Source organism: Dama dama, chromosome 15 (genome assembly GCF_033118175.1).
Source record: "Dama dama isolate Ldn47 chromosome 15, ASM3311817v1, whole genome shotgun sequence".
NCBI classification, from domain to species: Eukaryota; Metazoa; Chordata; class Mammalia; order Artiodactyla; family Cervidae; genus Dama; species Dama dama.
The window spans coordinates 37,765,744-37,785,530 of NC_083695.1; the positions used below are offsets into that span (position 1 = coordinate 37,765,744).

The window sequence follows — 19,787 nt, forward strand, 5'->3', positions numbered from 1 at the left end:
ACAACACGGGCCAGCTGGGCATCTCTGCCTAGACAGGAGCCCTCCCTCCTCCCTTCTCCCCTCCCCGCATCCTCCTGCCCGCTTCCCCTCCTCCCTTCTCCCTCCTCCCAAAAACTGAGGTGGAACATGCCAAGCTCTCTCTACACCACTCTGCCCTACTCAAGCAAATGGGCCAGGGTAGCAGCCTATGGGCCAGAAGCCTGGGAGGGGCCAGGGCTGAGAGCCGATTCTCCTGCCCCTCCCCAGTCCTCCTCCTCTATCCTGGTTGGTGCTCCGAGGCCTTTGGTTTTCTTTTAGTTGTGATGTTGAGCTTAAGGTGCAGGGAGGAACAGGGCAACAATGCTAAGGACTCCAGACCTCTGTAGAGCAGTCTTCAGTGCTGCTGCTCCTATCCTTTATCTACAGGAATTCACGTTCAGCATCTCTGTGAGCTCACTACTCCTATCGTCCCCATTTCTAGAGAAAAACACTGAGGCCCAGTCAGGTGAATTGACCTGCTTAGGTGGATACACTGGGGTTGTTGAACTGGGCAGCTGGTCCCAGAGTCTGTGCTTTGGCCACTGTGCCACACAGCTTCTCAGACCTACCTCCCCCAGCTAGCTGACCCAGTCTAAGCCCAGCTCAGTATCCGAGGGTGCAGCCTGTTCCCCACCGTGGGTGGAGGGAGGGTCAGGATGCCAAGGTGAGCAGACCCAAGTCGCCGTGGCATTGGGTGAGCTAACAGACTCGGGGCCACCTGAGCTTTTGGATCAGCTGAGAGCTTGTTAGCAACAGGAAAGACCTAAGGTCCAAGCAGCCCGAGCCCCTGCTGTGTGTGGTGACAACTCAGCCTCCAGCAGTCTTGGACACATGGCCACTCTGAGCCTCAGCCTCTACATCTGTCAAATGGGCCTTTGAGAGCCAGAGATATAGGAAGCCTTCCTATATCTTCCTATGAGAAGTCTTTGAGGTTCTGGGAACATAGCTTCTGACCTCCATGGCTCCTTGGGGGGTGGAGGGAGGGTTGTGAATTCCCTTCCCGGTGCGTCAGGCCACAGGGACAGGGACATTCCTGGCAGCGGGATTAATGTGGGCAGGGTACAGAAGTGAGAGCCCAGACAATCCAGGTCAGAGTCCGTCTGGGGCCTCATGGACAATGGGGAGCCATTGAGGGTTCTTGGCCAGAGGAGTAATGCCTCCTCTGGAGAGGACCTGGCAGCAGGAAAACCTAACATGGTCATCCAGGTGTGCGGCCCTGATGCAAAGGGTGTCACGTGGCCCTGGAGGGGTGTCAGTGCCAGCTCCCCTCCTGGGTGCGTGGTCCACCGGGCGCTGGCCTGCCCAGGGAGGGAGTGTGGGCACTGCAGGGCGGGGCAGGGCCGTGCTCAGGCCTCTTCCTTCGTGTGTCCCGAAGTCCCCCCGGCTCAGGTCGTCTGGGTTCCCCACCCAGCCCTGGGTGGGGCCCCCACCGCTCCTTCCTCCCTCTGTGGCTTTCTGGTCCTAAATGGGAGGGGACTCCAGAGGCTGCAGCAGGCTGTGGAGTGTGAGCCAGGGTGGGGACACTGGCGGTGGGTGGAGTCACGGGATGGGTGGCCGTGAGTCAGGAATTGCTGGGCCTGTGTGTCATCCGGCGGCCTGCTGCTCTGGCTTCCCTGCGTCTGTCTGCCTCATCTCTCCCGCCCGCGTCTGTGCCTGTGGGCTGCTCTGCTGGGGCCACAGTGCTGTTTTCAAGAGCTCCAAGCCCACGATGGAGAAGTCAGAGGAGCTGGACTCCGGGTCCCAGGCACCCGCAATGCCTAGGGTGACCTTAGACATGTTCCCTCCCTCCCTGAGAGTGAGGATGGAGCTGGGCAGGGGTTCTCAGCCCCTGCTGTCCATGAGACCCGGGCAGCTTTGCAAGATAGCGCACCCCAGACCATTTAAATCCTGGGGGCAAGGCCTGGAGCCTGGGTGGGAACCTTTGGCCTGGATGGCCTCTGATGAGCTGTTCTCTCCACCTTCCCCACAGCCCCCAGGCAGCCTTGTGGACCAGCACGTGGCTCCTGGAGCCCAGGGCCTACACCAAATGTAGTTCTGCCACTTTCTAACACCGTGGGCAAGTGACTTCATTCCCTGAGCCTCAGTTTCCTCATCTGTGAAATGGGGATGACCCCACCACTTTATAGAATCACTGTGGGGACTAATGGGTTAACCAGCATAGCCAGTGTCTGTTGGAGCCAGACTTAGGATGGATGTGGTGAGCACCATGAAAGTGTCAACTGCCGTGTTCTCTGATCTAAATCTGTTTTCACACCACCCCTCCCATCACTGCTCATTCATCCATCCAGAAAACATTCTGGGGGCAAGCCCTGTGCTGGGTGCTGTGAGTGAAGGAAGAAGACACCCACTGTGGGGGATGGCCTTGGCCCATCCAGGGGCCCAGTCCCAGAGGGTAGTAAGTCCAAAGGATTGATGGGCAGGTGGGGGCTGGCTCCCCTAAGAATCCCACCGAGGTGCTGAGCTAAAGGAGCCCTTCTTTCTTAAAGAACAGAAAATGGACTTCCCTGGCGGTCCAGTGGTTAAGACCCTGTGCTTCCAGAGTGCATGCAGGTTTGATCCCTGGTCAGGGAACTAAGTAAGATCCCACATGCCACGTGGCACAGCCAAAAAGAGTGCAGAGAGACCCCGGACTCAAGAGAGAAGGAGGGGCATCCTAGGCTAGTCCTCAGCTAGGAAGCACCCAGGGGGTCCTCAGTGCCTCCTGGCAGGGGCCCTGTCACACGCTCTGGGTGTGTGATGGAACAGACAGGCCTGGGCCCTGGGGCTGCCCAGCAAGGCAAGAGCAGCCAAGGTGGGCAGGGTATGGAACAAAACCTGACCCCATCCTCCATCTCCTAGAGTCCTCTCAGTAACCAAGGATGTTAGGCAGGCCTCATTTCTCCCACTTTCAGATGGCAGATGGAGACCTAAGCAACTGGAAGGCACTTGGATTGTCAGGGCTGGAGCCTACCTGTGTGTAAACAAGATCTGATGGAAGGCTTCTCTGGGCTGCTGCATTGGTGGAGCATCTTGTGACAGGCTGCAGAGTGCAGTTGGATGATTAACACATCCTGCAGTCCTTTGCTTCCCCAGCCTTCCCAGCAGCAAGCCTGCAGACCACCACTGGGCTGCCCTGACAGGGAAGGCTGTCATCCCTACAAATAGCCAGAGCTCCCTTGGCCTGACTCCTCCGAGGGCCAGGGGTTGGGTCACACACTTACCCTAGTTCAACCTTCTCCCTCCGCATTGCACCATCGAGTACACTGAGGTGGGCAGAGGTGCAGGGACTTGGCTGAGGCCACGTGGCTTGCAAGCAGTAGAACCAGAATTTCATCCAGGCCTAGGTGACATTAGTGCCAGTGCTCTGACCTGCCACCTCCCGCAAGCAAGAACACTGCTCTCCTTTGTCTGGCATCTGTAAACCTGGGCCTCGGCCATCACTTCAGGCTGGCCTGGCCCACGTGTAACCAGAATCCCAGAGGGACGCCTGTTTGGAGAGTGTGACTGCCGGGGGCTGGCCCCTGGCCCGGGAAGGGGATCGTTGGGAACACTTAGTCCTAGGCGTTTTATGTGTGCTGTCCAGAGTGCCCATGCCCTTCAGCCTCTTGACCTTGCCACCTGCCCTGGGCCTGGAGTCCAGGCTGCCAGTCCTGCACCAACCATGGGTGTCATGTCAGCTCAGCTGATCCTCCACCCAGGGTCAGCCCAGACCAGGAAACAGAGACCTGGAGGGACGGGGACCTCCCATGTGAGTCCTCAGCTCCTCCGTCTAACCTCCAAGCAGAGCTGGCCTGGCTTCTCATCCTGTCCCTCTCCGGACTTCTGTCCCCCACTCCGCAAGGTGGCAGGCAGAGACCGAGGACCTCCACAGCCTCTTTTGAGAGCCTCTGCCAGGTCCCATGAATGCTGTAGGGGATTGGGGATCAGGGGTATCACTGGGGTGGGGATGAGGTTCCTCCAGGGCTGAGCTCAGATGGGCAGTGCAGGGCCAGACCACCCCAAGCAGAGTGAGCAGGTGCAATAGACTAAGCCCCTAAGAGGGGCCACTGCCTGAAAATTCAGTTTCGATCATCAACATTGGGAATGGCAAGTACCCAGGTGTGTGGCAGGGCCCCTACTTTGGCCAGCCCCAATCAGGTACCTCTCTGGACAAGACCCTAATCCCTGGGAAGCATAAGATTATGCCCAGCCATGGGGTCTGATGACGTGGTGAGTGTGGAAGAGAGACCCTGGCATGGAATTTGTATCTAGAGGATGCTCAGCACCTTGGGCCATTCTGTGGGGAGTGACTGGAGGTCCCCCGTCCTGGGAGCAGGCCATCTCTGGGAAGCAGATCCACTGGACTGACTCTTGAATTGGCCTCAGAGAGGGTCTGAAGCCAGGATTCATCTTCTCAGGATCTTTCTCCATCTTTTTGGTAAGAGACCCCGTGCCTCAATCCCCAGCAAGACCCCAAGTCTGTACTTGACAGCAAACCTGAGCCAGTGAGAACAATGACCATCCCTATTTACCGAGCACTTGCTATGCAAGTGCAGTGTGGGCGTAACCTAGTTACATCCTTACAGCCCTGTGAGAGGAGCGACTCAGTGTCCCCGTTTTACAGATGAGGAAACTGAGGGCCAGAGAAGCTAAGTTTCTTGCCCAGCTTCACAGGTCAGTGAATAGCAGAGCTATTCTATACATGCATTCTGCTGTGTCAAACCTAGAGCCACATTATGCACTCTTAGTCCATGTTGTACCTCACCCCTTGATTAGGGGAGAAATTGTTCATTTGATGGCTTGGGGAAAAGGGAGCCACTTCCCTCTTCCTCCACTGGGAGCAAGCCACGCGTCACAGCCAAGCTTTGTCTGGTCTCAGTTTGCCCCTTCGCACAAGCCTGACACCAAAAGGCTAGGTGGTTCAGCACACATGTGCACCGTGAGCTGGAGCGCCTCTGAGAGTCAGGATGGATGAATACTGCTCCTTAGGGCCTGGGTGATGCTCAGTGGAGGCAGTGAGGACTTTCCCTCTGATAGAGCTCTCCCAAGGGGTGACTCTCTACCCTGGCCTTGAAAACACAGCAAATCAGGCTTGGGCTCTGGGTGAAGCTTTGGAGGGGCCCTCACAGATGTGTCTGCAAGTGCCCTTGAATGCAGCTGTCCCTGCTCCTGATTTCATCTATCATTGTCTCTTCAGTCTGAGGCTTTTCTCCTGACAAGACTATGGGCCTTTGCCTGGAAGGGGTGCCCTCCTGCCAGAGAGACTCTGCCCAAGACCTTGATGCCCCCGACCCCCCGTTTTGCTACTCTCCAGCAGTCTGTCCTAGAGTTGTTCTGTGTCTTGCCCACCTTGATTAGACAGTGTGCAAACACCCTTGGGAAATATCCAGGCTGGTGATGTTGACCCTGTCCTCCTCTGCCCAATGTCCACCCCTACTCATTCCTCTTCTCCTCTTCCTCCTCCAGCACGTGGTAGGCAGTGTCATTACTGTCAGGAGAAGGAAACAAATAGATGGAATAAACAAACATGAAGGAACATCTCCTAGAAGTCTGTTTATAGCCCCCATTTTCCAAATGTTGGGAAATGTCTCAGAGATGTTAAGTGGGTCGGGAGGTTCTGGGAGCCTCTTTCTTTCCCCAGCACCCTCTGTTTGGGTCCCCATGGTGCCAAGGTGTGGACCCAGGTTGGCACTGGGCATCTCCGGCTCCTCCCACTTAGAGGCATCCCTGAGGGCCCAGCAACAGACTTGCCAGGCGTGCACTTCATTCAGCAGAACCTGCCAGTCTGCCCTGCCTCAGTCACTTGCGAAGTTTCCATGCAGGAGAGGGAGGCAGGAAACCAGGGGCGTGCAGAGAGGGGCATGGAGTGAGGACCTGCAGGGCAGGGCCAGACCAGACCTGCTGGGCTTCCCTCAGCCTGGGTGTGGGCAGGCTGTGAGGACAGCTCGAAATATTCTCAGAGAAAGTGAAGACAGACAGGATTATTGAACCAAATTTGTGATTCTCAGGCAGACCGGGCCAGGAGTTTGCCCAGACCTCAACCAACCAGCTTCCTAGGTCTGTTTATTTATCTTTTCCTTGAGACCAAATGCAGCTACTGTCCTTTGGGGAAAGGACTCAGGATTTCAGGCCTGTCCTGAACACTCAGGGCTCCACCGTTCATGGAGTGAGTACAAGGGTCTCACAACAGGAGATAATCAGACACCCAATTTTAATCATGCCAGGAGAAAGAAAGAAATACTGTCCACATATCTGGAAGTTCAGGGCAGGGAAATCTCACTTGAGGGGAGTGTTAGGGGAGGCAGCATGGTGGAGGCAGTCCTTGGGGCATCAGAGGATGGACAGGGTTCTGATGGGCAGAGTTGGGACTGCAGAACTGTTGAAAGTGTGGTTTGAGGTAAGACAGGGCACATTCTTCCACTTTTCAGCTGCGGGACCGCTGGTGTCTGCTGCCAAGTTTCTTCATCTGTAAAATGGGCTCACGGTCCCCCGGTGACAAGACTGTGCTGAGGATGGCGGGGGGGACTGAGAGCTTCTGGGTTGCTGAGGACAGGCTCTGGCAGGCAGGAGTCCTGCCAGGTTTGTGACAGCCTGAGTCCCTCACATCTTGAGCACGGTGGGTGTGCACCGGCGCGTGTGGAGGTGTGTGTGTGTGTTATTGGCAGCAGGTGTGAGGACCTGCGGCCTAGTGACAGCCCTGGACTGCAGGCTGAGAGCTGGCATTGGTGTAGCCCCCTGCCCACCACCCCTGCCAAACGGGGTGGTCCAGCCCCCTCCCCCAGGGGCTTATGGTAGCTCTGTGCTCTGGCCAATGCCCCGCTCTACAAGGTCAGCAGGGGCCTCCCCTAGTGCGTGAGTAGCTGGAGAGACACCCCGAGCCATCTTTTTCCTCCTGGCCGGCAGGCCTTGGCTTCCACGAGGCCCCGGACCCTCTGTCTGTCTCTTCCACGTCTGGATTCCTCCCCCTCCCCCAGCTTGGTGAGGTCAGGGAACATGTATTCCAGGAATGCGGGAGGCGGGGCGGCTGGCCCGGTTTGGATAACCATCGGGGTAAATATTTGCCTTGCTCCCGGAGCCAGCACTGGCCGCCAGGGGAGGACGAGGGGGCCTGCTCCCAGGGTCATGTAAGGGGATGCGTCCCTGGGTGGGTCTTTGAGGTGAAGGAACCCATGTCTCCCCGGTGACCCTGGGAGCTGGGTCTGAGGCAACCTTCCCGGACAGGGCCCCTGGCCCGCAGCACCAGAAGCTGTTCGGCCCACCTGAAAAGTGAGGGTGGGAAGAGCTGCCTGGCCCGACTGAGGCGAGGAGGGTCAGAACCACGTGGGAGCCAGCGCTGGTCAGTTCAGCCAGTGGAACAGCAGGATGGACCTAGTTTGGGTGGGTGCCCACATGACTGTGTTCTGGTCTTCACTTGGCCACCTATGACCTTGACAGTCACCCCTCTCCCAGACTCTGGACAGTCCCCATTCACTGACCCGTTACTGACCTGTGTGTAGATGCACTTGCGTCTATGTACCCGTGTCTTGTGAAGCTTTCACAGCCAGCAGAGCATGAGGGGCATGTGTGCGTGATTAGCAGCAGTTTGTCAGAGTCCAGAACTTCAGCTCAGCGCTGTCACTGGTGTGGTCCCCTGCCCTAGAGACCACACCAGGGCAGCCCGAGCCCCTCTCCCAGAAGCCTGTGGGTAGGTCAGTGCTCTGGCCAATGTTAGGCTCTACAAGGTCAGTGTGAAGCCTCTCTTGGTGGGTGAGTAGCTGAAGGAGTGATTAGTCCCTTTTTAGAGAGGAGATGGCGGCTCAGAGATGCCAAGTAACTTGCTCAAGGTCACCCAGCATGAAAGGGCAGAATAGGGATTCAAACTCAGCTCTACCCACCCTTGCCCTGGACCTTACCTCTGAGGACAGGGCCAGGCTCCAGTCCAGAATGTGGGCTCCCAACCCTTGGTGGCTTAGAGCACACTGGTCACTTAGCCATGGGCCTCTGGCCGCTGTCACAGAGATGTCACAGCGCCCCACACCCCGGAAGCACCGTGGCACAGGCACTTCTGTCCTCCCGGAATCCCCAGTCAGCCCTGTGTGTCTCTGGGCCAGCCCTGGCCCCAGTCCACTCGGCCTGGTGCCTGCACTCAAGCCCACACCCAGGTGGGTCCTTCCTCCCAGGGGATCCCTAGAGGAGCAAGGGATGGGAAGGGGGTGGGGCTGGGAGAATCCATCTGGGTCCTGGGACAGACCCCACCCTCGAGTGATCTCTGCCAAGTCCCAGACACAACCTTGCCACTTCCCAGCCTTTACACCCCTGGCAACTCTACCCTCAGAGATCAGTGTCCTGCTCTGCAAAGAGGGTGCTCGTTCCCACCCTGCCCTGCCCTTGGGAGCCCCAGACATAAGATGAGAGTGGAAGTACATTTCAACCTGTGGTCTGCACACCTCCCCTTCTACCCCTTCCTGCCCTCTCAGCCAGACGTGGCCTTGTAGTCGAGGTGGCACCCTCATCCAACCCAGAGGGAGAGTCCTGAGCTCAGCAGAGCCCTCTCTCTGGGCAGTGGGGAACCCCTCCCTTGGGGAGCCTGGGTGGGCCCCACCACCCTTCTCGGCCCTGAGTCTCAGGCTGCCCTCCGCCCCGTGGCACTGAGGGCCTTTTAAGCAGAGCACACTTCCCTGTGTGAATCTATGTCCTTTACGGTTGTGGTCTGGCCAGGCTGGGGGGCAGACATGGGACACCTCTCCTGGTCTCCCCAGGTGGCCAGAGCCCTACAGGCTGTGAGGCTCACCTACAGGCACCCAGGGGGCCAGGGGTGAGGGTGGATGACTTCACCGGTGTGTTCACAGCCCCACCTGGGCCTGAATTCCCTCACCTCCACCCCAGCCTGTCTGTACAGCCAGTGTGAGTGGGGCCCAGTGCACAGACAAGGGAGCCTGGGCGTCCAGTTGGTCATCTTGAACAGGTTGAGTCTGAGTGGACAGACCGCCCACTCATGCCCAGCTCTGTCCTTATTACTTTTCTCTCTGTATTACCTGCATGACCTTAGGAAGCTATAGAAGCTCTCTAGACCTTATGTGTAAATTGGGGGTGCTATTTAGTTACTACTTCATAGCATTTCGCTGAGAGCTAAAGAAGTATCACAGGAATAGCCCCCACTGTGGACCCAGTTCAGGCAGGCTCCTGGTCCTTTCTCCTTCCCAGATGGGGGTCCAACGCAGACTCATAGGGAAGGGGGTCAGTCCCTAACCAGGGCCTGAGTTCATATCCTGGTGACCCCTCTGTGTGATGCCCTTTCTGTGTGACCTTGGACAGGTTGCTTCCCCTCTCTGGTCTATTGGCCTCTTTGCACAAGTCCAATAGCAAAGAACCGAGGATGGATGGGGCGGAGAGACACGTATGTGTGCGCCGTGAGCCGGGGGACCTCTGCGAGGCAGGATGGGCGGGCGTCGTTCCTCGGAGCCGGGACGTTGCTCATCGAGTAAGCGAGGACTTTCTGGCTCTGGCTTCTGTCTCAGCTGCCGAAATAATTATTTTCTCTTTGTCAGCGAGTCTGCGGCCAGCTTGCCTTTGGGAAAGGACTGAGCTGTGGCCGGTGGGGAAGCAGGAGGCTGATTCCTGTTCTGCCCCAGCCACTGACTTGCTGCATGACCCCGGGATGGGGGCAGGTGCTGCCCTCTCCAGGCCTCACTGTCCTCCTCTGTGAAATGGGAGAGCTGGAGTCAAGGGCCATTTGTGTCCCCACGGTGACCAGAGTTTGGGGACTGCCAGAGTCAGAGGGTCAGGCCCCAGAGACATTCTCTTTCCCATGTGGAGTGGGGGTGCTGAGCCAGGCTGTGGGAGCCTGGGGTTTAGGGACCCAGTGCTCCATGGAGCCCAGCACCAGCTCCTGAAAGTAATTTCACCTCACCTAACACGGCTGGAAAGCAACCTGCATGTCCGGCACTCAAGTGCATTACCTTATACTGTCTATACCACTCCTTGAGAGTGGACCCCTCCTTATCCCTTTATCACCTCTGACAAATGAGGAAACTGGGGGCCAGAGAAGTTTAAGAAATTGCCCAAGGCCACATGGTAAGGGGATGAACCCAGGATTTGAACCAGATCATTTTTATTACAGTACTGAGCCCACTTCTTAAATGCCAGGCCCTGGTGCCCCTTACTGAAGCCATAGGCACACACTTGGCTCCCTGGGAACCCTGCCCACTGCACAGCCGGTCTGACCCCTCTGCCAGTCCCCAACACATGTGTGAACCCAGACTTCATGTGGCCTGTGCACATCCACTCCCGTGGTAGCCCCGGGCCTCATCCCAAGAGGCACTCAGCCCCGCTGACAGGTTTCCCATTTCTTAGAGGAGGGCACGTGGGTGCAGCGAGTGTGGCAATCATCTGGAGCCACCCAGCAAGATGCCTTCGTAGCTGGGACTCCAGTTTGGGGCTCTGTGGCTCCCACCCCACAGCCAGGACTCCAGAGAAGCTACCCTGTCAGGGTCTGGGTCTGGATCTGGCCCTTCTGGATTCTTGAGGGGCCCTGTGGGTGGGGAGGAGAGGGCAGTACTGCTGGCCCACTGTGGAGATGGGGCAGTTGAACCCACTGCACTGGGGAGACAGGGTCTGGGGTCCTCATCCACCCAGTGCCCCAGGGGGTCCTTCCACTTCTGCCTTCTGCTCCCTCCACTCTGAACACCACTGTCTCTGGCCCAGACTCTAGGGGCAGCCTCCCTGCTGGTTTCCCTGCCTCTTCCTGTCCCTTCTAAGCCCTTCTTCCTGGCATCCTTGGGGATCTTCTCAAACTAGACCCAGGCTCACATGGCTCAGCTGCTCAGACCCTCCCATCCATCCTTGCGATGGTCAGCCCTGCCTTCTGGCCATCGCTCACCTCCCCACCTCCCTCCTCCACCACACCACCTAATCTCAAGTACTCCACTGAGCCAGGGTTTTTTCCCTGTTTGGAGCCTTCACATATACTGTTCCCCGTGCCTGGAACACTGTTCCACGCATCTTGGCCTGCCTCTCTCTGGCTCATCCTTCAACTTTACTTCCCCAAAGAGACAGCCCTGAACCTTGAGTCCAAGCTGTGTCACCCTTGTACTTGTTCTTTCTGGCAGATACCAACTTCTAATTATGTGTTGTTTGATTCTTTGCCTATTATGGGTTCTCACAAGGGCTGATCCATGATCCTGTTTACAGCTCAGGGTGTTCGCTAAATGTTTCTTGAGTGAATGAATGAATGTCAAGCGCTCTTGTCACCATAGGCCCTTAGATCCTCCCAGAAACCCATGGAGAGATCATTGTGATTCCATTTGACAGGTGAGGAATCTGAAACTCAGAGCAGCCCAGAGCTTACCCACAGTCACATAGCCAGTAACTGCCAGCTGTGAGGTGTCAGGGGCCTGTTAGGGCCCCTTGGCATTAGGCCCCTTTTCCTCTCCTTCCTTCAGATTCCCTATCTGTCCAGTGGGGGTGATTTGATTTAGCCGACAGTGAGCTTTCCAGCAGGTGGGCGGGGGTCTGTGGCCGCAGGTCAGTTCTGAGGCCCGGCTGTTAGTGGTCCCTGACCACCCTTCTCATTGCAGGAGAATGGAGCTGGAGTGAGGCGGAGGGACCGCCAGCTGCTGACCGGCACGCGGGACGCTGGTGATTCACAGGTCACTGAGGTAGGTGTGCAGCCGGGCTTGGGGGGTGGCTTGGCCCCGATGCTCAGGGAAGGGGCAGGAGGTGTGTCCTGAGTCGGGGAGGTGCTGGCCCCAGTGCCCTGTGCCTTTGACTGCAGCACAGCCTGGGTGGGACTTGATGCAGCCCCCACCCCACCCCCACTGAGATCTCACTGGCCCCCAAAAGGATTTCTCGGGGCCTCTCAGGCCTGATCTGTGTCTCCAGTGGCAGGGGTGGGAGATGCATGCAGGAAGAGGGATGGGTCTGACATCTCCAGCCTTGGCTCAGCAGCCCTGTCTGTACCACTCAACCCCGTGGCACAGGGGCCTTGCGCGCCCAGCAGCATGGCAGCCACACGGGAAGAGGCAGGATGGGCAGAGAAGCCTGTTCACTGAGATGGGGGCTGTGGCTGCCCACCCACTCTCTCCCACAGGCCTCTGAGCACCCACAAGTCTGGGGTCAGAGTGCCTGCATGCAAATCCTGGCCCTGCCTCTCATCCACCGTGACCCTGTGTGGTTCCTTCGTGCCTCAGTTTACCTGTCTATGAAAGAGGGCTGGGCGCCATGCCCCAGACCCCACATGTGCACTGGCGCAGCTGGACACAGCAAACGCTCAGGATCTGGCATTTCCCTTGCTTCTCGCACACCTCCATTCCCGCCATCCCTCCTCCTTGAGGGCCCACCTATGCCAGGATGGACACCAATTGGTCATTCAGCTTGATGAGGCAGCTTGGGCCCCCAAGGAGCTCCCGGAAGCATCTGGAGCCCGAAGGTCCCAAGCTGAGCCTCCCAGACCTGCCTCAGGCCCCAACACCAGCGTGTCTCATCACAGAGTGGCTTTTCAGGGTTGATGACACTTGGCCCTGTGCCAGAGGGCCACCCATGTAATCCCTCTTTATTCGGTGGCTCCCAACCCAGAGATGAGAGACTGTCCCAGAAATGCTGACTTGAGCCAGGGCCCTTTGTCCCAAGGCTCTGGGGCCCAGCCAGGGGAGCCCAAGTCTTCGTCCTGGTGGGAGGCCCCACCCGATGGTCTCCCTGCTGCTCTCAGCATCTCTCCTGAGACTCCAGTGCTCCCAGGTACCCACACTCAGGGCCAGGAGAGCCCTGGGGATCCTCTGCGCTTCACTCAGGTGCTGGAACCAGGCAGCAGACTCTGATCTCCCTTCCTGCCACAGGAAATCCCTGCTTCCTCCTATCCTCCTCGTGACCTTGGGCGAGTCCTTTCACTTCCGTGAGAGTTCTCATCTGAACAAGGATAATTATACCAACATTGCTGAGAGGGCTGTTGGGAGGATGCTTAGAAACCTGGAATATTCCAAGTGTTACATCTGGGTGAGAGTCGGCCGTGTACCAGGCACTGCGCTCCTTAAACGCATATTTCCCCACACAGTAATCCCATGTGGAGGTGTGTTTAATGCCTCATTCTCCGGAGGCTCAGAGTGCTTCACAAACCTACAGAGCTGTAAGTGATGGAGTGGGGATTTGAACCAGGAGAGATACCTTAGAATTAAGCAGCCCACAATGCCTTAGAGATCAGGGGCAGAGCCACAAGGCAGGCCCAAGGTGGGTGCTCAGGAAACAACCCCCCTTTCTGCCAGGTGGCCTTTGTCCAGCCCTCCAAGCCTGGCTGCCCTCAGGAGCCAGTGGGTAGCCCTTGAAGGCCGGGGGCCTGCCCCTCCCCAGAGGGCCTGCTGGCAACTCCATCAGGCTAGGGGAGCCCACTGCTAATTGTGAGGTAACCTTTGAAATTCTCCTTCACGGTGGGTTCTCTTTTCGGATGTTTTTCAAGGTAATTCATTCCCTTTCCAGAAATTGCTGGTGGAGGAGCATTAGGCAGCTGGTAATTAATCATAGGAGCGGCTTGGAGTTTATTCTTTTTAAAAAAAAAAAAAAAAAGAGGATAGAAAGCCTTGGTGGAAAAAAAAAAAAAAGGAAAGAAAACCGCTCCAAGGCGAGGGTGGTAATCAATACCTCGGTGTCCTAGAAACGGCTGGGGATGGGGGTGGCAGACGTGCGGCCTTCTCTCTTCCTTCCCGGGGCTGGCAGATGGTCAGTGCCTGCAGCATCACCAGTGAGGCTCTGCCTTTGACCATCAGCCCCCAGAGTGACTCTAAGCAAGTCGCTGCTTCTCCCTGGTCTCACCTTTGACCTATAAAATGGGTGAAAGTCAAGTTGTCAGACTAGGAAAGAATTTTAAACGATCCGGGGCATATCCTAGTGCCCCGGCACATGGTCATTACCAGGTTGATAATTTATCAATTGAGTGCATAAATGAATGAATGATTTTCTTGGGTCTTTGTCAGCCATCATCAGTCAAGGAGGGGATCCTGTAGGACACTGTTTCTCTGATTCTGTTATGATGTAGAGTGAAAGCCAGGGTGATTGGCTGGCTGTGTTACTTTCCAAACCAATGACGAAAGGACAGTCTTGATCGACAGACTCTGGCCAGCAGAACTCAGGCCCCTCGGTGGCAACCTCACTAAGGTGTCCTCAAGTTCAACTTTCCAAGAGTCTGAGCTGTCTGGAGACATTTTTTTTAAAGCTGCTTTCTGGAGAGGTAGTGAGTTCCTTGTCACTGGAAACTATGCAAGCTGTGGCATTCAGGTAGCAGGCTGAGGGGCTCAGAGCTTTCCTGAGTTTGGGAGAGAGCATGAGGCTACTCAGGATGGACACCGCGGAGGGTGGACTGGCAGAGTGGAAAGCCTCTCCCCCTGGAGCTGCTGCCCAGGGCCCCCAGGGAAGACTGAGAAAGGGGCTTGTCCATGCAGGACTCCGATGCTTTGGAGCCTGTTCCTTGGAGGGAAGAAGAGTGTGCAGGGGTGTGTGTGCCAGTGTGTGCCCCTGGACAGGTGTGAGGAGATGTGTGTGTGATTAGTGAGGCTATGTATGAGGCTGTGAAGTGTGTGAATACTTGTGAGTGTGCAAGAAAAGGAGAGTGCCCCCACCCACGTGTGCAGCTCCCAGCAAGACCTTGGCACCTCAGACCATCCCCATACATGAGGCCTGGCTTCAGCTGCACGTTCAGACTGGCCAGATGGACTCTGCTGACCATGGCAATGCCTGAGTCTAGTCCTAAGAGTGGGTGGGTGCAGCCAGGCCCCCGTGGGGAGGCAGGGGTCTGCTTGGGTAGACCTCTGAACAGCCTGACCAACGTGGCCCAATGTTTTTACTTCTCTCCTTGGCCTCCAAATCCAGCTCGTGTGTGTGTGTCTGTGTGTCTGTGTGTCTGTTTGCCCACCCTCCATGTCTTTGTCTCTCTGTCGGATTCTCTCTGTGCGGGCTCCTCTCTCCTGCCCAGCTCCCCTCTCTTCTCACAGCGGCAGTCCCACAGCCCCCGTCTGCCTCCCTCCCAGCTCTGCGTCATCACCTCCGTCATCCCAGGACTCCGCAGAACCGAGACCTCCCAGGCTCCCAAGCTGCCACCTTTCCCCCTGTTTGCCCAACTCTGGCAACACACAGCTCCCTCCCACCTTTCTTTTCAGGGTGTCCAAGGCAGCACCCCACAGTCCCGCTGCTTGGAAGCTTTGCACTGTGTGTGATGAGTCCCCCCTCTCCTACCCCCTGGGGATGACCACCATCCCATCCCCATGGACCCTCACTGTGCCAGCCACTCAGGATGGAGTCTGATCTCCCGGTTGAGATCTGCCCCCATGGTTGCCCCTCTGTGCCGTCCTGGGCATACATCCTGGCCACAAGCTGGAGCAGGGGAGAGGGAGCGGGCCTGCGTCCACTAGCAGAGGCAGCTGGAAACCCAGCATTTCCCTCCAGCACTAATGAAATTCTTGCTATAATTAGAAGTGAGGTGTCCAGGAGCTGGCTGCCTGGCCGGAGCGGGTGTATGCTCATGAATAAATAAATTGTCCTTTTCTGAGGAGAGAAGGAGCCAGAGGGTGGGCTCCCGGAGAACTGCAGGACTGGAGGGTATCTGTGACCTGTGAGGTGGGCGATGGGCCCTAGTGGTCTCCACTCATCTGGATGCCCTTGGGGACCTTTCCGAGTCCCCTTCCCTGGCCAGTCAGTCTTCCTGTAAGTGCCAGCTGTGTGCCAGGCTGACTCAGCCTGGCATCAAGGCTGCCATCGTCTGGCCCCAGTCTCTTTCACGGCCACACCACACACTAGCTGCCGGCCGGTGTCCTAGGCTGCAGCTGCACTGTGCTGCCCCTCCCCATTGTTATCACCTGTCACCAGGCTACACCTTTCTTCTGCACTTCCTCCTGCCTCCAGAGCCCTTGGCCCTGTTGCTGTAGAGCTGGAACTTTTCGGAGCCTTCCTCAAGCTGCGCATCCCCCCCAGGGATGGACATGGCCCAGTCCCCTGGGGACTCCAAGGCCTCCAGTCCTCAGAGGCCCTGGTTGTTTCCACCCTAAGCTGTCCACCCTCTCCTTCTGCTCTGATGCCCCGCAGGGTGCTCAGCAGACTACTGGGCACATCATCTTTTATTTTGTATTCATTACATGTTGGGATAATAACATATTGGATGTTTTATACTCTTTTCTCATACTCAGTCTTCGAAGACTGTTGTGTATAATACGGAGAAGACATTTCAAACTTCGGTGGTCAGTGGCCATGTGTGGTTCTTGGCTGCCGTAGGCGACCACATGCAGCCTTGGCGACCCCGGTTTTCTGGTTCGCATGAGGGGAAACTGAAGCAGGGGAAGGAAGTTTTGCAGATGAGAGTTTGCAAAGCCAGTGTGCTCTCTATAAGACAAGGCTGCTGCCGTCCTGCTGTTCAGAGTAAAGAACTGGGCACATCGCACTGGTCATAAAGGTAAATCAAATCAGGCAAGACTGTAGCCCACACCCAGGTGACTAAACCTCAATAAGGGTAGAGGAGAAATTATGTGAGAGTTCCATTCCCCCCAAAAGGGGTTCCAGCAATTTGTGGGCTCTCCCACCTCATCCCCAAACAGAGGTGCCTCTCACAGGCTATGCCACAATAGGGGCCAGTTCCCCCACCCTGTCACCCCTAGCTTCTTTCCAACCCCCCTAGAAAACGGGGTTAGGGGTTGGAGCCCAGGAAGGGAGGACGCCCCTGTCCTCCACCCCCTCCCACATCATCCAGGATGCAGTCTGAATTGCAGAGGCGCCCAGTGGATGTACCTGTGAACCCAGAGGTTCCCCACATGGTCAGGAGATGATAGAGCCGGGCCGGCTCCAGGCACAGGAGCTGGGAGAAGGGAATTGTCTCCCTGGAGCCTGGCCCCGCTCCTGCCCGCCTGGAGGGGCTCCAGCCCCACCCTCTGGAGATGACTTTCCTCTTTGTCACCCACAGCCCCAGCAGCTGCAGCGGAAAGTCAGGAGTTTCAGGTGCTGGCTCGCCCTCCCTCTGTGGGACCCCTGCCCATGGAGGAGCCCCTATACCCATGGCCTTTCCTGGTCTCTCCTGCAGCTAGCCACCTGCCCCCTCTCTGCTGGAGTGAATGCCCCTTGAAGACTCAGGGAAGCTCCGAACCATGTCCTGGTATGCATGCTAAGTTGCTTCAGTCAAGTCTGACTCTGTGCAACCCCATGGATTGTTGCCTGCCAGACTCCTCTGTCCATGGGATTTCCCAGGGAAAAATACTGCAGTGGGTTGCCATGCTGTCCTCCAGGGGATCTTCCTGACCCAGGGATCGAACCCACGTCCTTATGTCTCCTATATTAGCAGGCAGGTTCTTCACCACTAGCGCCACCTGGGAAGCCCAAGGTCCTGGTATGCCAGTACTGAAGGGCAGCAGGAAGCCAGCAAGCACCTGGCCTGTGTGCCCTCAGCTTCCTTGGGAGAGGGCAAGGAGGTTTTATCCGGCATGTCAGCTTTGAATGTGTTGGGCGGGCTGTGTTAAGGACTCCGAGGCTGTGCACACGTGGTGAGAAATAGTACCGTGCGCTGCTCGGTGCGCATGCACCCTTCCAGCCCCGGCTCCCCGAGCATCGCGTCTACTTGTCAGATGTGTCCATTCTGAGCCGTGGCCAGTGGTGGGGTGGGGAGGAGGCAGTCACCTCAGGTGGTCCCACAGGTGTCTGTGTGCCGTGGCTGCTGTGTGGACTGTGCTCAGGGAACCTTCTAGAGTCCCCAAGTTATGAGGACCACATACGCCCCTAGAGAGCCGGTGGGGAGCACCAGCCCCTGCCTGCCATACTCCTCTGGTTACTGGAGAGCAGGGGGGCGCGTGGGAGCCCGTCCCTGTCAAGCCCTGTCTCCCCTATCGAGTGCTTCTTGCCTTTCTGCAGTTCCCGTTTGGGAAGCTGTTTGGGACAGCTGTTTGGGACCCTTCGTTGCTGTCCTGAGGCATCCTTGGGGGCCTGTTTCAGTTCGTGTGGGAGCATCTCTGCTTCATAGCCTCCACGGAATGCTCCCCTGGTACCTCTCCGTCCGGCCCACCCTTCGGTCGGTGGACAGTCTAGCATGGGACAGACCTCGCCAGGTGGTCCCTGCTGAGCTCCCTTCCCCACCCTAGTCATCCCCCACCCCACCCTTGTCACTGTCTGGGTGAACCAGCCCCCTTCACCCCCCTGTTTCTGCCCCCAATAAGTGCCCTCAGCCGAGGCCCCTAGATGTCCCCTGCCTGGCAGCTCTGATGATTGAGCCAAGAGGACCGTGGTGAGCTAGAACCTGCAAATAATCTGGACCATTTTTCTCTGTGTGTGGAAGAAACACAACGAACACTCTTGCACCCTTTATCCAGCTTAGTTTGTCCCCAGTCACAGCTCCAGGAGAGTTGTTCAAGGTCATTCCTGCCTGCCAAGATCCTCTAGTGGCTGCTTGCCCACCTCTGCTGCTGGAGAGCTCACCACCCATGGGCCCACTGGTGTCTGTGGGTACAGGACACAGTGGGACACACACTTAAAGCAGGACAGACACGTGGTAAGTCGCTTCAGTCGTGTCCAACTCTTTGCAACCCTATGGGCTGTGGCCCGCCAGGCTTCTCTGTCCATGGGATTCTCCAGGCTGGAATACTGGAGTGGGTTGCCATTTCCTATTCCACGGGATCTTCCCAACCCAGGGGTGAAACCTGAGTCTCTTATGTCTCCTCCACTGGCAGGCGGGTTCTTTACCACTAGCACCACCTGGGACAGACACTTGGGGGCTCAAATCCCTGCCCTGCCACCAATCGAGTGGGTGAGTCTAGACAAGTTACTTCATCCCCGGTACCCTGTGTTTCCTCATCTGTTCGTGGGGAGAAAAGCCCACCTGCCTGTGGGGATGCCGCGGGGCTGGGATGCAGCAATGGCTGTGCAATGCCAGGCTTCCCTGTTGACTGTAAATAGATGCCCTGAGGGAGACACCCCCACCCCTCAGCACTGGAACATCTGCTTAAGGTTGGCACCTGTTAGATCCAGGACCCAGATACTTCCCTCCTCCAGGGATGCTGGCCTTCTGGGTCCTCTCTGGAGCTCTGGGGTGGGAACTGTCAGGATGACACTTCAATATGGCACATCTCCAAAGTGCCAATGCACACACACCAGCTGGAGCACTTGTTTAAATGCCTGTTCTTAGACCCCTCTCCTGGAGTCTGATTCTGTGAGTTAGAGTTGGGCTTTGGACTCTGAATTTCTAACCAATACCCCATATAACACCTGCAGTCAGGCCAGTCTGGAACACATGGATGCCGGTCACAGGGAGCTGGCCAAGAGATAGGGCCAAGGACAGTATCACAGCCTCGCTGGGTGGACTTGGACAAGCCCTGTCCCTGTCTGTGGCTGTTTTCTCATGAATAAACCAGGGGTTTAGATGATCCGTAAAGGCTCTTCCTGCTCTTAAAACCCTGTAATAATCAGAAGGACATTTCCTGGTGTCCCATTTGCCAGTCTGCCTGAGTCACATCTGTGAGTTTCAGCCCCATTCCTTCTGGCCGCAGAGTGTTCAGGTCAGCAGCCACCCACCAGCCCCAGAGTCCTAGGGACAGAAGAGCTGTTCCCTGGGTGTGACGGGCCAGTTAGTGGCGATTCCCCTGGGCCTTGCAGGAGGCCTTAGATCAAGAGGCATCTGTGGATCTGAGCTCTCTTCCCTGAGCTGAACTAGCCCCTTAGCCTGGGCCCGGCTGAGGGAGGCAGGGGAATGGGGTTGTCTGGCTCCTCTGAGAGACCTTGGCGCTTTATTAGTTAACCCACACAGAAACCTGGGGTGTCAGTACTAGAAGATGGCCCTGTGGAACTCTTTCATTTTTATAGATGGAGAAATTGAGGCCCCAGGT

At 57.0% G+C, this 19,787-nt stretch overlaps 1 protein-coding gene across 4 annotated transcripts in view; it reads left to right on the forward strand.

The window, feature by feature from the left end:
• ZMIZ1 (zinc finger MIZ-type containing 1) overlaps window positions 1-19,787 on the forward strand; it is a 191,507-nt gene that overhangs the window by 29,634 nt on the left and 142,086 nt on the right. For all 4 annotated transcript variants that reach the window (XM_061161918.1, XM_061161920.1, XM_061161917.1 and 1 more), the window contains one exon: window positions 11,532-11,612. The gene's annotated coding sequence lies outside the window, so the exon portion shown is untranslated. The remainder of the gene's footprint in view (window positions 1-11,531; window positions 11,613-19,787) is intronic.